The following is a 15,546-nucleotide window of genomic DNA, read 5'->3' as shown; positions in this document are numbered from 1 at the left end:
GGCTGCATCACTGCCTGGTACGGCAACAACACCGCCCTTAACCGCAAAGCCCTGCATAGGGTGGTGTGAACAGCCAGAAACATCATCGGAGGTGAGTTTCCCTTCCTCCAGGACATCTATACCAGGCGGTGTGTGAAAAAAGCTTGGAGGATCATCAGAGACTCCAGCCGCCCGAGCCATGGGCTGTTCTCACTGCTACCATCAGGCAGGCGGTATCGCAGTATCAGGATCCGCACCAGCCGACTTCATGACAGCTTCTTCCCCCAAGCAATCAGACTTTTGAACTCTTGATCTCTCACAATCAACATACATCAGCACTGCACTTTATTAATCTCACACTGGACTGTCATAAATTAAATTATATTTTCTTTTATATTCAATATATATATATATATATATATTATTTTTATTGTATACTGTGTATTCTATATTGTGTGTATTGTATACTGTACATTGTATATTATTATTTGTATATTGTTTTGTAATTCTGTGTATATTAGATTGTGTAGATAGAATTGTGTTGTGTAAATTGGTATAGGTCTCATCACATATATATACACACACACACACACACACACACACACACACACACACACACACACAGTATATACACTATATATATATATATATATATATATATATACACACACATACAGTATATACAGTATGTATATATACAGTATGTATAATGACACTGTCATGCCACTGCTATGTTGCTTAGAACTGCACCCAAGACTTTCTCCCTCTGTTGCACTTGTATATATGGTTGAGTGACAAAGTTATTTGATTTGATTTTGATATATTTATACAGTATATACATTATATATATATATATATATATATATATAGATATAGATATAGATATATATATAGATATAGATATAGATATACACACACAGTATATATTATACATATTATAGTACATATACATATATATTTATATTTAATGTATAAATATATATGTGTATATATACTATAATATGTATAATATATACTGTGTGTGTATATATATATATATATATATATATATATATATATATATATATATATATATATATAATTATACATACTGTATATATACATACTGTATATACTGTATGTGTGTGTGTAGTATATATATATATATATATATATATATATATATACTGTAAAAGTTAAAAAACACAGTAGTTCACCACTGAAACAATAGAAGTGAACTATTTGTTTTCTCTAAAGAGTTTAAAAACACGGATTCGTTCACAAATGAAATACCTCTATTGAGAGCAGTGTAATGAGTTGTGCTTGATGCTTTGGCTACTTTTTGAGCTTTTTTTTTTTTGCTGGTGGAGAAGAAATGCATGCAACTGGCCCATTTTTTTGAGTCTGAAACGCAAATTATTTAATATTTATTTACGAGTTTCTTGAACTTTTTTACAAAAGCAATAGGACACTCGCAGTTGTGCTGTTGTTATTCTATATATTAGCACTGCTGTGATTCGGCCATAGGCACGAAGCTGTAGGCCTGATATATGAACCAGCACTCTTTCTGGTGTGATATTGCTCAAATATTATATTGTATTATATTTGCATGCTAATATAAAATAGTGTAACATTAGTAATATAAAATGTATAAACACTTATGCCTTAAAAACATAATGGAAAAAAATTATGATTTTGCCCTAACCAAAAATTACTGTGACAGTACCATGGTTCACTGATGGTATCATATGCTAATACTGTTGTATTTTTATATAGCAAGAGTGCTATTGTTTTGAATTTGAATATCAGCACAGCTGTGATTCGACTGTGGGCACTTGGCTACAGCAAATCAGAGCCCGAATAACACAATTGCGGAGGATATTTCTTTTTTTAAACAACTGTTCTATAAACAAGATGTTAATCTCCGGTTACTTACATTTTAGACACAATATGGCCAATTATTTTGCCTTATTTTCACTCCACATTTTCACTTTTTTATAAGGGTTATACAATTTATGCAACAATGATTTAAACATATCAGTTGAAAAAAACTGTAAACAGTTTGATGGCAATATTTCAAACACAATTTACATCAATATAGCATGCAGGTTTATATTTCATACTTCAGTTTTTCATCCCTACATGGCCATATGTTCTAACTCTGAAGTTATATAGTGAAAATATGGTGCCACACCCAGTCTATGGAGTTATATTTGTAACCTGCACAGATGAAGAACCCATAATACATTCATTAAGGGTGACATCTGAAGTGTACAGGTAAACAGCAGAAGAATATGCTGTTAATGCACATCAAATGCATAACATTTTGGTTTCCTTAAACTGGCAAGGATCAAATCTGGCTCTCCTAATCTGGAAAAAGGCTTTAAGACCAGAGGAACATAAATTAGAGGTAAAGGAAACAAAACATTTCCCCAACTGCCATGTTTCCTGAACTAGTTAGAGGCGTTGGAGAGAAAAGTCTGTGTGCATAATTCACTTTTATAGTCCTGTAAAGGCTCTTTCTTGAGTGCATTCATTCTGTGGGTTGTTTTTCGTAGGAACGTGGCTGTTTATTTTTTTTTAAGAAAAGCATGTTCATTGTGGCTATTAACTCTGAAGGGTGGATTAAGCCACTGTTTGATGTAGGGTCTCGTCTGATTGGTGTAATTCCTCGCAGTGGCTCATCTGTACTAATCCTGTTATTTGGCCTGGCACGGCATTCCGGAGGCCCCGCGTGATTTGTTTGTTTGAATCCGAGGTTGACGGTTATGAAACGCATGGTGGAGTGTTTCGCTTGCGTATTTGCCGTCTGGTATGGGGACAACCTTCAGACATGAAAGGACAAGTCTGTATCACACCCTGAGAAACAACATGTGTTTTCATCATAAGAATTGTTTCAGCAAGAGCCGTTACCAGTACATACTCACACACCCACACACACCCACACTCAAACATGCTTGCCGGCTTGTTACTAAATGTTCCTTAGGAAAAACACTGGTCTTTCCCAGAAATTAAGAGCCTTGAGTGTTTGTTTCAAGGATTTGTGTGTATCTGCTAGGTGTATCTCAGTTGTGTGAGCAATTGTGGATTCAGCGGCCTTTCCAAATGCATTCATAAAGGCACATGAGTCACCGTACGTGGGGGTTTGTGGTTTCATGTTGTGTTTTGATATCCCATGGTTACATAAGAAACTGTCAAACAGTTTCTTTAACATTTTTGCATCCATTTCAAATGAATGCCATCAATCATGGCTTAATATTACTGATGGTAAATGTTTTAGTATACTGTACTGTGGGTTTACTTGGCTATAGTTTAGGGAAATAATTGTCCCTGGAAATTAGCTAAATCTGACAAAAACTTAATTTGGGGACATCCCGCAAAAAATGTGTGTGTGTGTGTTTTAGTTATCCTTATAATTAGCTTGATATAAATCAATGAAAGTCCATGGAATGCCATTTAGATATATTTGCTGGATATTAGATACAGAGAGAGAATATACTGTATTGAGAAAATGACTGATATACCAGATGTGTACAACACTTGTGGGCCCCTGTCTGAGTCTGTTTTATGGAATCTTGCATATTTACAGTTGTGGCCAAAAATATTGGCACCCTTGGTAAATATGAGCAATGAAGGCTGTGAAAAATGTGTCTTTATTGTTTATCCTTTTGTTTGTTTTTTATTCAAAGTATTCACAAAAATCTAACCTCTAATGGATATCAAACAGTTGCAAACACAACACAAGTTTTATCAAAAAACAAATATTTTTGTCAAAGATATGTGTGGCACAATTATTGGCATTTAATACTTTGTGCAACCTCCCTTTGCCAAGATAACAGCTCTGAGTCTTCTCCTATAATGCCTAATGAGGTTGGAGAACACATGGCAAGAAATCTGAGACCATTCCTCCATACAAATCTCTCCAGATCCTTCAAATTCCAAGGTCCACGCTGGTGGACTCTCCTCTTCAGTTCACCCCACAGGTTTTCTATGGGGTTCAGGTCAGGAGACTGGGATGGCCACGGTAGACTCTTGATTTGTGGTCAGTGGACTATTTTTGTGTTGATTTTTATGTGTGTTTTGGATCATTGTCCTACTGGAAGATCCAACCAGGGCCCATTTTAAGCTTTCTAGCAGAGTTAGTCAGGTTAAGATTTTATATCTTTTGGTATTTGATAGAGTCCATGATACCATGTATCCGAACAAGATGTCCAGGGCCTCTGGCATAAAAACAGCCCCACAACGTTAAAGATCCACCACCATATTTAACCGTGGGCATGAGGCACTTTTTCATATGGCTACCTCTCTGTGTGTGCCAAACCCATCTCTGATGTTTGCTGCCAAAAAGCACTGTTTTTGTTTTATCTGACCATAAACCCGGTCCCATTTGATGTTCCAGTAGTGTCTGGCAAACTGAAGACACTTGAGTTTGTTGTTGGATGAGAGCAGAGGCTTTTTTTCTCAAAACCCTCTCAAACAACTCGTGATGTCTGATTGTACTTTTGGAGACTTTCTTACCCTAAGACACAGCTCATTTCTGCAGTTCTCCAGCTGTGATCCGTGGAGAATTTTTGGCAAGTCGAACCATCCTCCTCACTGTGAGTGGAGACAATATAGACACGTCCTCTTTCAGGCCGACTCATAACACCTCCAGTTGATTGGAACTTCTTAATTATTGCCCTGATGGTGGAAATGGGTACTTTCAATGCTTTAGCTATTTTCTTGTAGCCATTTTCCATTTTGTGAAGCTCAACAACCTTTTGCCACATATCATAACTTGATTCTTTGTGTCTTACCCATTGTGATGGATGACTAAGGGAATTTGGCTTGTGTGTTACCTCATATTTATACCCCTGAGAAACAGGAAGTCAAGGCTGAAAATTTAATGTTCCTAGTCACCCAGGTGTACTAAAAAATTATTAAAATATAAATGGGAATATACTTCAGATATATTTTATGCATAAGAATTGCTAGGGTGCCAATAATTGTGGCAAACTTGTTTTGGGGAAAAATATTTATTTAATTATGAGATCCCAAAGAATAAATAATAAAGACACAGCCTTCTTTACTCATGTTTACCGAGGGTGCCAATATTTTTGGCCACAACTGTACCTCTGTGTTGTCTAAAGCCAGCGTCCAACTACTGTAGTGGTCTTGAAACAAGTTTATACTGGTCAGGATGTCACATCTACTGACTGTTGTTGCTGAAATCTTGCCGACCTCTGTTGGAAATTGGTTAGTCTCATCAAATGTCCCTTAAATAGGCCTACACTAAATCAGTGCACTTTTATTTTTTTTTAATTTTCTGGATTGACTGTTGGTATTTTCGACCATTTAAAGGGATAGTTCACTCCAAAAAATGAAAATGTTGTCATTATTTACTCACCTTATTGTTGTTTGAAACCTGTATGAATTTCTGTCTTTTGTGGAACACAAAAGGTGTAATTTAAAAATGGGCTTTGATGTTATTGACACAGGCACCATATTTGATTTCAGCGTTTTATTAATGATTTGATTTAAGTGTGAATAAAGACTTAAACTTTGTTCTGTTCATAGCACGAAGGAAAGCAAAAGAATATGTGCATGAGTCGTATCAGTTAATTTTACTGTGGTTTTATGTAGGCGTGTGTCGGTATAACATTTTTACATCATGATAATTGCTGAAGCTTTTATCGTGGTACACGGTATTATAACGGTATTGAATTGCATTACAAAAATTGGTTGAAAGATTAACAAATTTTTAATTATTTTTAATTTTTTTTATTAACAACAAAGTTTAATTACTTTTTTCAATACCAAACTGGCCTTTTTAATTAACAGATAACAAAGAACTTTGAAAAGAACCCTGAACATTAAAAAAACTAATTGAACAACTAACTGGCTACAAATTTTACAACCGCAAGTTCACTAAAAGTGTATGGCAATGTACGATTGCATTGCGTTCCAACTTAAAATGAATATTGAAATCATCATTATGCCGGATTGCCATTATTAATTACAGGACTTTGTATTAGCTGATTACAACTGTATTTTAGTTGTTACTACAACTAGTGAACTACTCTTTGGCCACTTGAATGCAAGCTACACATTATCTGCAAATGGCAAGAACAATTCAATTTCTTTGTCGTCTTAGTTGTCACTTAGCTAGTTGTCTCATAGTGTGTTGTCTTTCAGTTTTGGGATGATTCTTCTGCAGATGAGCCAACATGTTGGAGGTGTTCCCGTGATTCGCTGCCATTTTTCTGCCACATGTTTTACGCAAAGATCAAAAGGACAATCTTCGACTAACAATCCATCTGCATTTTTATGGAACCCAAAATACTTTCACACTTCCAACTTAACCATTATAGTTCCAATTATTTACAGTATATTGAAGTGCCCACGATAACAATATTGTGCATGTTAATTACCGTGATATACCGTATTACCTGGTTTACAAATAAACCTGGGGAAGACATTTAAAAAATGCACAATGTTTTGTTCCACAGAAGAAATAAATTTCACTTTACAGTAATCAACCTAATTCTTGGGCCATTTGGGAATTTTATGACGTTATTAATGTTTTTCTCATTTTATACATGGAGATATGAAGGTATGCAAAGACATTAAATGGATAGTTCCTCATAGGCTCATATCACACCCAGCTCTTACACATTCACAAAAAAAAAAAAAAATTGCCTATACGCTTTGATCTAGGCATTATCATGCTGATCTGGTGTCTTTATGTCCTTTGACAGAATATTGGACAATAAACAGGAAATAATGATTGTGGGGCACACCCATCTGTCCCTTGGATCACAGATTTTCCCCAGGCTCATACTTCAACCATGCATTTGAGGGCCTGTGTTCACTTCACTTTTCTGTAAATTATTGCAGCTTTGAGTCATTGTGTACATAATAGCGGTCTGTGAATTATTTCGGTTTTAAGGGCTTTGAGCCCTTATGTTGCGTGTGTGTGTGTGTGTGTGTGTGTGTGTGTGTGGAAGAGAGAGTCTCCATGCACATGCTAGAAACTGTAGTGCACGCAACAATGCATGTGCATGTAGAAATGCAGGAATGGTGAGAAAGAGTTCCCTCTAGAGGGTACTGCTCACCACTGCCACAACACCAGCATTAGACCATGAGAGGAGCTTGCTAAGACAAACTTTTACTATGACTCATACTTAGGGTTTTAAAGAGAGGTGTGCTATCATAGAGTTTTCACCAGGTGGACGATAATAAGGTTGAACAATTTATAATATTTAAAATGCCACAAAATATGACATATGGCACTTTATCTGTCAGACAGTTTAGCTAAGTTCTGTATAAAATCCCAAATTCTCTTGTTTACTGTTCTTCTTAAAATCAAGCATGCACACATCAAAATGTGTGTTTGTGGTTCATTTGTATGTGTGTGTGTCATATAACTATATTTGTACGGTATGTCAATGTCAAGCAAGTTCATTTAAAATAATTTATTGCCAGAACTGGCTGATCAGGCGCACACACACACACATGCAAATTTTTGTGGGCTCATGAGGCTGTGTGCATATAAAAGTCTCTCTCTCTCTCTCATGCGCATGAGCATACACTCACACACACATTCTGGCATTGCAATCTTGTGGTCAGTACAAATTTCTGTTTTGAGTTTCTGATTTTCCTACATTCAGTAAGCTGACTTAAAACAAAGTTTGGGTAGGACCAGCTTCACACACCACTTTACAAACTTACATAGACTTTTACTACTTTACTACTCAAATGTAAATATATTAGTTTCAATGCTGCAAAATATGAGAAATGAGTAGATCTAAGAAATACTTAAACACAGAATTGACTCACAGAATGTGGGTTATACATTATTAACACTAATGTTTTATTCAGAACGTGACAGGAGAGAAGAAAATGGAGAAATGCCGTAAGACAGAAAGAAAATGAAATAAATAGTGTTAGAAAAGATCTTAAAGAGAGAGACTTGACAAAACAGGAAATAAAGAATTTGGGCTCTTTTTTAGGACAGCTATGAAAGAAAAATTAAAGAGATAAGAGTAGAGAGGTGGTGTTACCTAGTAGTGGTTAAAGATCCAGACTGTTGCCCAACAGGTTGGAGGTTAGTTGGAGCTGTGGCATAGTGGTAACACAGGTTCAAAGGAATAGTTCACCCAAAAATGGAAATTCTGTCATATTATACTCACCCTCATGCCGTTCCAAACCTGTATGACGTTCTTTCTAATGCAGAAATATAAGAATATTTCTGGTCTGTCTATTCAATACACTGTCAGTTGATAGTGATGCATTTCAAAGCATAAAAAAGCCCCTGAAAGTGTCATAAAAGTAGACCATGTGACTTGTGCTTCATATTCCAAGTCTTCTGAAGGCAAACGGTAGGTTTTGGTAGGAAACAACCCCAAATCTAAGTCTTTTTTTAGTGACAATCTTGATTGCTGTTGCATGTTCAGAGTGGCATGTGCATTTATGTGATAACTTGCGTTGTTTTTCATGCTAAACAATGCAAGTCCTTGCAAGTCCCCCCCGGTACTTTTCTAAGCTTGAAGAATAGAAAATATTGAACAGATAGACCGGGATATTCATTCAAATTTTTCCTTTTGTGTTCCGCATAGGAAAGGAAGTCATATGGGTTTGGAATGACTAAATTATGACAAAAATATTTTTTTGAGTGAACTGTTCCTTTAAGTCTGGCCTTAGATATGATCTTATTCACTCTCTTTCTCCACAATTGCTCTTTCCCTCAAAGTTTTACCACCCTTCTATTTCTTTGTTTTTCTTCCCAAGCTCTCCAACCAAAAATCCTGTTGTGTTTGAGTGTTCTCAGCCCAAAGGTATCTCTCTCTGTGTTCAGACCTCAGTCAGAGAGATGGAAATATTTGAGGTGGGCTATGATTGGTAAATATTTGCTGATCTAAAACTGGACCAGTATGAAATCTCCTCTATACCTAAAAGATTCAGACCACACATGGTAATGTAAAAGAAACAGCACATTCAAATTGCTAATTGCGATACTTTAGTTAAAAAATATATATATTTTAAGGTAATATTTACGCTAAGTATTTAATATATTAATATTAAATGTATTAATACGTTTATTAATTATTACTGTTTTTTAATATTTACATTAATATAGGTGGCATATTTTACACCTTTCTAATATACAGTATGTAATAATTTTACTGTGACCAAATTAATTTAGTTGTAACATGACCATTTTCCACCCTCTCTGACTTCGATTCACATTAGCCACATTTACATGCAACCAAATAATACGTTTATAATCCAACTGGTAGCTCAGCTGGATTGAAAAGCCTTCATGTAAACACAAATGATCCTATTGAGCTGGATCCGAATGAAATTTCTATCCGATTGAAAGGGGTGGTGTAGATCTAAAACAAATCAGTTTAAAAGAAAAATATTAGCCATGTAAACATTTGAATCCGACTACTTTCTCAATCGGATTCTGAAATACCTTGCGCTCATGCACAGAGCAGTGGTGCGCATGTTTATACATCGTACTTGTCGTGGGTCCTAATTTATAAATAGCAATGACAAAACACATTATTAAGGGTATGTGGGCTCGCAGTGAATATTCTGCAGGGCACATATGTTCTTTCATGACATCACATAAAGCAAAAAAAGAACGTTGTGTCATTCTAAATAGGGACTTTAAGCAGCATGTGTGGTTATAAGGCGTTCTGTGTTCCATTGCGTGTACGCGACCTGACGTCGTAACTATAATTTCTAAAGCATTTCTTTTTTGCCATAGTGACAGTCGATCGTACGTGACAGATTTGAAAAGTAAATGTTAGAACATGTTTTACAAGAGATGATGCAAAGTGAACACAGTAAATAGCCTAAACATACTCCTCAAAACTTAAATTACACACGGTTATAGGCTTTGAATAAAAAAAACTAAAAAATATTGATAGCCTGTTAATAATAATAATATCTAGGTTTTAGACGTAGGCTGTTTATATCGTATAAGAGTAAAACTTTTCTTCTGACAATTTAACACTGTGTTAAATACCTTTTCTTTCTTTTTTCTTAAATTATTAAATGCTCCGTTCTGCTGTCATTATTGCTTAGTGATTTTTGTGTAGGGTCCCGTCCGCAGCTGTTGCTTAAAGTGCCTATTATTTTGTTTCCATTCCACATCTGTAAACTCCTTTAAGGACAACTCTCACCCACCTGTCTTTACTAATTCCTCGCATCCAGAGATGCCTGCGATTATATTAGAGGAGGAATGGGCATGAGTCAGACAGGGTAATAGAGGCTGCTTCTAATTCTTCGTTTGCTGAGTAGAGTGAGTAACATACGAAGAGCTTTTCTGGCATATCTTTTTAGATATCTCAACAAAGCAAAAATGTCAATTACGGACCTTGGTGCCATTCTCACTTTCTCAGCCTTTCTCTGCTTCTTCAGAATGCAACGACTGACGCTTTTTGCATGCACAGAAGTTTTGTTCCGGGTTCCATGTAATGCACGTGCAAACAAATATTTGTATCGGGTCGCAAAGTTTAGGGGACATATAAACGGTACATTCGGAATCTGCATTCGGATTGAATTTATTCTGATTGACGAAAATTGCATGTAAACATAGCCAATGTTGTTGTTTTGGATTTCACTGCACTCTTTCATTGTCTCTGTCCTTCTCTTTAAACACCTTTTGCTGTTAAAGACGTCATTCATTTTTCAAAGCTGCACAGATTCACTTTTCACTTCTGTCTTTTTTTCCCCCTCTGTCTTCTGTAATTTCCTGCTTTTCATCTTCTCCACAGGGTTCTCTGATTTGAATTCATCTCTTGCTGTCTTCTGTCCTTATGACAGTGATATCTTCCCTGCAGTGAGATGCGACCTTGCCAGCAGAAAAGAGAGATATACAGAGAGAGGGAGAAGAGAGAAAGAGAGTTTTTCCAATCTAAGTCTTCACATGTATTTCTTTTAAGTCTTTGTTAACTAAAGCTACTGCTGATTCACTCTGATATCCCCTGAATAACTCTAACAACAGACACATTCTCTGGACTTTCTGTTCAGCTATAGAAGGTTGAAAGGAATCATATCATGAGAAATAAAATTCTCCTTGATCTTTTTTTTTTTTTTTTTGTAATAAAAGAGTTTGATGTTTTATGAAAACACACTGCAAGTTTCAAAACTTCTTCCCCAGTCAAAAAAGACCATTTATTGCAAATGAGCTGCAAAAATGCCTCTGTAAAGTGTTTCCATTTGTTCAGTAGTGTGGAGGAGCATTTTTTTCCCCAAGCCAGTAATGGTGTGAATGTGGCTGTGATGTTTTCCAGGCATGGGCTGCACAGCATGATCCTCGTTCCTATGAACACACCTGGAGTGAAGAAGATAAGGCCACTCACAGTTTTCGGACAAGACGGTGAGTACTCAGTAACACAATCTGCTGTGCCACATCACAGCTTATCAGATCCTCACCTCAGGTTCACTCTGTGACTGTCTCGTTTCATCTCTATTTTAAAGTCTCTCACACATCACTATCTTTCCAAACCATTATCTAACCATATGAAAACCTTCATCCTCTCACGATCCTCTTTTAGATTCTCTCTGTTCTTTAACCACAGTCATTCCAATGGTATCTTTTCAGTGTGTGAAAAGATGACACGATTGTGGAGGAATTCACTGAGAATGAATCGCACCCTCTGATAGTGCATGTGCTGCCTATGTTGTTTTAGCAACTGATTTACTAGGAATTCTGCAAATCAGGTAACGGCACTAACACTCCAAAAAATTTGTGCTGAACGGAAATTGCACTCCACAATTCTCCATCTTGCAGGCTGAATGCTAGGTTGTGAAGATTATGATGATCAAGCATACTCAGCATGGCTTCACAACTTTGATCCAGACACTTGAATCTGAACTTTGAAATACTGAAAGTGTGCTTGTCTACACAGCACATCTGGATATATGCCCTGTTTTAACTAGTGGTGCACCGAAATGAAAATTATTCATCAAAACTGAAATCAAAATTCTAGACAAACTGGGCCGAAAATTATGATTTTAAATTAGACTTTGTTTAAACAAATTTACATTTTGGATGATATTTTAAAAATTTTGAACGACTTTATTCTGTAGATGTAAAAACTGACTTTTGGCTAATATATGCAAACTGTTGGCCCACATAGTGGTAATGTAGTGCTTAAGAATACACAACAAAGGGAAAATGCATATTTTTTAATTTCTTAATGAAGTGGCAGGTTTTTAAGTAACAGAAGCTACATTTTCACGTGCAAGGCCGTTTCTCTACTCATGTACAATGTTGGGTTAGTTGCTAAAAGTAGTAATACACAACAAATTACTAATGAATTCTCTAAAATTTTAATCAGATTACTTTAACAGTTACTTTATTGAAAAAGTAATCACATTACTAATTACTTTTTAAGTTACTTTCTAAAACTGTTTTCTGCTCAACTAATTCAAATTAAGGTCTATATTTCTTGTTCATTGTTACACACACATCAAACACAACACCTCACATTTCTCATTCACAATGACTCGTTATGGGGCCATAATTCATGTATTCTACATAATGTATTAGAAATAAGCATAACCCTATAATATACTTAAAAGTGATTCAATTAATTAAAAGTCAGTAACTGTAATCTGATTACAAGTGTTTATAATGTAATGCATTGTACTTTTTTGACTAAAAAGTAATTAGATTACAGTAACTAATTACTTTGTAATTGTACACTGCTCATGTATTACAGGAGATTTTGCAGTAAACTCTGCCTCTTTGCACCTCTGCACAAGCATGGAAAAGTGCTTTTTATTAATGCACTAATAACTAAGAGATTGATTGCTTCAAATTTTCAAAAAGATGTTCTGCATTTTATGGCATTTTTCTAAGAAAATATTCAATGGCCGAAATTTCGGTGCATCCCTAGTTATAGCATCCTTTTCCTGCTGCCATGATCAATAGAAACTGCAGTTACAAACCACCCGGCTTAAGGCAGAGTAACATGAAGGGGAGCCCACACATGTATAAGATTTAAGCAAAAATAAAGGTTCTTATTTTGAAGTTAAAGTAACAAAATCAAAATCTGTTATAAGAAAAGGAAATAAAAAGAAAGACAAAAGAACAATAAATCGGGAAAATCAACAGAAACAAATCAAGTGCTGGTGAGGGGAGGCAAACACTGGGGAGAAGGGCCTTTTTAATTTAAGACTGCTCATTCCAGCTCTCATCTCAGGTAAGTGAGAACACCTGCTCCTAAACTCCACCCTGGAAGAGAGAACACCATCTAGTAGACAAAAAATAGCATCACGCCCAGGGTTGTAACAGTACACAAACATCTCTTTGTAATAAAGTTCTGTTTACCGTGGGCTGTGTACGGGCAGTAATAGTACAGTGTTAATTTGTGCAGGCAAGTTAGCACTCAGTTTTGTAAATAAATCTATAACAAGCCAAATTTACATAGAAAGGAGGCATGTTTGTGCTGATGAGAATGTCAATTACTTTATTTAAATACTCAAGACGCAGCACTATTTCAGCACAAATAGCGCCTGGTTAAACTAGATTGCGGATAGTTAAAGAATAAAGCGCCATTTTTTGCATTGAGATATGCCGCAAATATTTAGTGAATTCACCCCTGTATGTTTCATGGGTAGAGCTTTAAGGGGCCCTTGCTTTTATCATGATTTACCATGATACATGATTTGTCTGTGTAGATGCAATCCATGGGGGCTATTTTGAGATCCACTTTAACAACGTGCAAATTCCTGTCTCCAACTTTCTTCTTGATGAGTTACTAAGCCATTGGAATCTGTGTGCGTCTGCGTGTGTGCGTGTGTGTGTGCGTGTGTGCGTGTGTGCATGCACACGTGAATGAAAGATAGCTTTTCCTGCACACTGCCTAATGAGCTCACAAAAACTTCAATAACTTCAGCACCCCAGGCATTAGCTCGCAGGGATGAAGTCTGCTTTTTCTGGGATACCAGGAATTCATTTATTAAACCATAATAGATATTGATTAAAAAGCCTTTAAGGAGACACTTAACAAGATGATCTTTAAAATGAAATACCTTGTGGGCACTTACTGGTTGGTTGACCTACTAATTTTTTTAAACATCCAAGGCTGGTTGTAAAATGTCCCAGTCAATTTGCCATGAACAGATGTTTACTTGTATATAATGTTACAATACTACATTAAGTAGCAGTCTGAATAATGTCTTTAAAGGTCACTACTTGTGTTACTGGTTTATTCATTAGATTTGCTTCACATGTTTTTAAGCTCTTTGATTGGCTGATTGCAGGTGAGGGGAGGGGTTTTGAGAGAGCTCAGGGACGGCTGGTGCCAGGTAGACTTCACCACTGCATGAGGGCCGTGGGGTTGGCAGAGTGGGCATTGGAGTTATTATGCCAACGAGCAGCCCAGAGACACACCTTTGGAAAGAAGCTGTACCAGCATGTAAGTTGTGGTTATGTGTTGTTTGTTGTTAGGGAAAGATGAGGGAAGACGCCCCTGGGGTAAGATATTTTGTATTATAATAAAAGAGGAGTTTGGGCTCAGCTAGCGTGATGCTAGACTATTATCTGGCCATCAGAATTTACTAATGTTACAAAGGAGACTAAATGTATTCTTTTTAAATATTAGTGTGCGTAGGGTTTGGTTTAAGCCTCAGTAATGCAAGATGTTTGCCAGAGCAATCTTTTGGTATTGATTGAACACTGTCTGACATTATCCCAGAGCAAACAGCTCAATACTGACACCCAGAGGATGAGCGTTGCATTGCAATTTCTACTTGAAGGATGTATTTACTCACCACTCTGTAGAAATGTAAGTAATATAGACAGTTTGGTTGTTTGCTTGTTCAGGTATTATGTTGTGGTTTGTTTCTGACTGTAGGAGGTGGTAGCTCATTGGATAGCTGAGTGTCGAATCGCCATCGCACAGACACGTCTGTTAACGCTACATGCGGCCTACACACTGGACACACAGGGCAACAAGGTTGCAAGGAAACTGGTAACACACACCAATACACACATTTTAATGCAAACAATTAAAAATATTGTTTTATGATCACAAAATGAATCACATGATTGTAGTGCAGTAGCTTTTGAGAAGTTTATTTATTGTCTTATGACATTTATTGTGCACTTTTGCACTTGATATAAACAAATCGACTTCTTTGACGTCTGTTTCCCCCTCACTCTCCCCCTATTCCGGTCTGTCTCTCATGCTGTTTAAAGTCTTAGTCACTCCTACCCAATGCATGATCTGACACTCCATAAGATGACGAAAAAGGTGCAGAAATCATTTCTGACAGGCTGACCTTGCATAACATCACTTACATATATAGACACTCCCACATCAGATTGTTCTGTCACTGTGCATCAACAGATGTGTCTGTAGAAGTGATATGTTCACATGGGATTCGTCCAACCCAGAGAGCAGTAGAGCCACCTGAATTATGACACAAGGATGGATGAGGGTGATCAGAGCATAAGAATGATAAAAAATCCCCTTTCAAGGCCTGAACTATCTCCGTTCACATTCATATTCCTTTTCCGAGTTTTGAAAACATATTTGAACCTCCAAAGTACTTTAAAGTGATAATTCACCAACAAATTCATAT

At 36.4% G+C, this 15,546-nt stretch overlaps 1 pseudogene; it reads left to right on the top strand.

Moving 5' to 3' along the window:
* Positions 1–15,546, top strand: part of LOC127431717 (acyl-CoA dehydrogenase family member 11-like) — a 77,228-nt pseudogene that overhangs the window by 50,408 nt on the left and 11,274 nt on the right.

Source organism: Myxocyprinus asiaticus, chromosome 41 (assembly GCF_019703515.2).
Source record: "Myxocyprinus asiaticus isolate MX2 ecotype Aquarium Trade chromosome 41, UBuf_Myxa_2, whole genome shotgun sequence".
Lineage (NCBI taxonomy): Eukaryota > Metazoa > Chordata > Actinopteri > Cypriniformes > Catostomidae > Myxocyprinus > Myxocyprinus asiaticus.
The sequence above is the reverse complement of the archived record's forward strand: the minus strand, read 5'-3'. Positions and strand labels throughout refer to the sequence as shown.